General features: G+C 53.3%; 1 pseudogene; it reads left to right on the forward strand.

Moving 5' to 3' along the window:
• The first annotated feature begins 942 nt into the window (after positions 1-942).
• LOC134938818 (U6 spliceosomal RNA) lies at positions 943-1,058 on the forward strand (annotated as a pseudogene).
• Positions 1,059-1,939: the final 881 nt, after the last annotated feature.

The following is a 1,939-nucleotide window of genomic DNA, read 5'->3' on the forward strand; positions in this document are numbered from 1 at the left end:
GTGGCGCGTGTGATCGGCGGGGGAGACACGCTCCCCGCTGACTTAGGAAAGGCTACAGTTTGTTTTAGATACTAGGCTTCTGGGGCTCCTGAAGCACCCGGGTTGCAGTGCACATAACGGAGAGCGGGGCTCTCTGCTGGTGCTGGCGGCCATTTCCTCTCTGCAGGGGAAACATCTACCCGGACTCCACTGCTTGCTGTGAGTGTCAGGATCTTCTCATCACTGCAGTGAGTAGTCTTTTCTTAACGTGTTCATCCTGTGGCACACATGTATGGGTATGTGTGTGTGTGTGTGTGTGTGTGTGTGTGTATATATATATATATATATATTTCTCCTTCATCCACTAGGGGCCACTGGAGCGTAGTTACAATGGGGATATAGTAGGCAGTAATTGGGAGCTGGCACTTTAAAATTCTCAACCTGTGGCTAGCTCCTCCCCTACTATCTCCCCTCCAAGCCAGTCTTAGTATGTGCCCGATGTGAGCTGGTTCACTTGGGTTTAGCTGAAGAAATTTTTCTTTTTTCTTTATTATTTTATTTTTCTTTCTTACAGACTGGCAGCTCTGCCACTGCCAGTCTGCACCGTGGGAGCTGCCGGCGGGGTCCCATCGCAGCTGCGTGCGGCTAGGGATGGGCCCCGGCTGAGGGAGACACTGAGCTCTCCTGAGTCGGCGGACACCGCTGCGTGCGGCGCGTGTCGCGGCCACTCCATCCAGCAGAAGATTCCGGCAGCATGGCAGCGGTGAGTATCAAAAATGGCCGGACACCGCTGCGTGCGGCTCGTGTCGGGGCCACTCCATCAGAAGATGAGTACAAAAGGGACCGGACACCGCTGCGTGCGGCGTGTGTCGGAGCCTCGGGGTCGAGTTGGAGTACGCCTAAAGTGTGGTGAGTACAAACATCCCCCCTTGTCACGGATGTATGTTTTATCATGTGTTTGAAGTGCTTGCTTCGGCAGCACTAAATTGGAACGATATAGAGAAGTTTAGCAAAGCCCCTGCGCAGCATGAGCCCTGTGCAAGGATGACATGCAAATTCTTGAAGCGTTCCATATAATCCTGACCAGAATTAAACAGTTTCAGTTTTCAACATAGGTATGGTCCCCTATACTCCAGTCATAGAAGGCTGGAGTGCATCAAAGGCGCTTAATAATTTGAACTTGGCGCCATTATATGGGGGGCGGAGCTTCAGCCCGCTCTGTAAGCGGGCTCAGCGCTCTTCACTACCCGGCTGCAGAAGGCAGCCGGGGGATACACAGTGAGAATAGAAGCTGTATGCCAGAGTCTAAGGAGCATACTTAGCACATTATTATTTGCAAAAGTGAGTCATTATTGCTCACACAGCTAGGCTCCAGACTCTGGCACACAAGGTCACATGGGACTCGGTGCATGAAACGCTCCCCGGCCACAGCTTACAAGCGGCCGGGGAGATACAGGGCGCTTCCCGCTTATGGTAGAGCAGGTTTAAATTTGGCGCCGAAGCGGAGGGGGCGGAGCTAACTCCCGCTCTGTTCGGCGGGCTAAGCGCACTCCGTCCCCCGGCCGCTACAGGACACGCCGCTGCACTGTCACACCGCTCCCCGGCCGCTGCAAGCCCCCTTCCCTCTCCGGGCTGTTCAGGGAGGATAAAGGTAGGATGTGGGGGTGAAGGCTATTCCCGCTTTGCTCAGCGGGCTCCCGGCGGCGGATCGCAGCGTTCACTGCCTCTAGACACAAATCCTGTCTCAGGGGGGGTTTTTAAATTTTCTGTGCAGGGAGTTGCTGACATTCCTCCCTGCAGGAGAGTCCTCTGACAGGCATTTCATACAGGAGCCTGCTCTATTACAGGAGCTGGGGCTCATCTCATAATGATTCAAAAATGTGCACAATTTATTTACCATACATATACTACAGTATTTATCTACCCTAATGGGTTCACATACAGGGTTGGATTCACTGTG

Source organism: Pseudophryne corroboree, chromosome 6, assembly GCF_028390025.1.
Source record: "Pseudophryne corroboree isolate aPseCor3 chromosome 6, aPseCor3.hap2, whole genome shotgun sequence".
NCBI classification, from domain to species: domain Eukaryota; kingdom Metazoa; phylum Chordata; class Amphibia; order Anura; family Myobatrachidae; genus Pseudophryne; species Pseudophryne corroboree.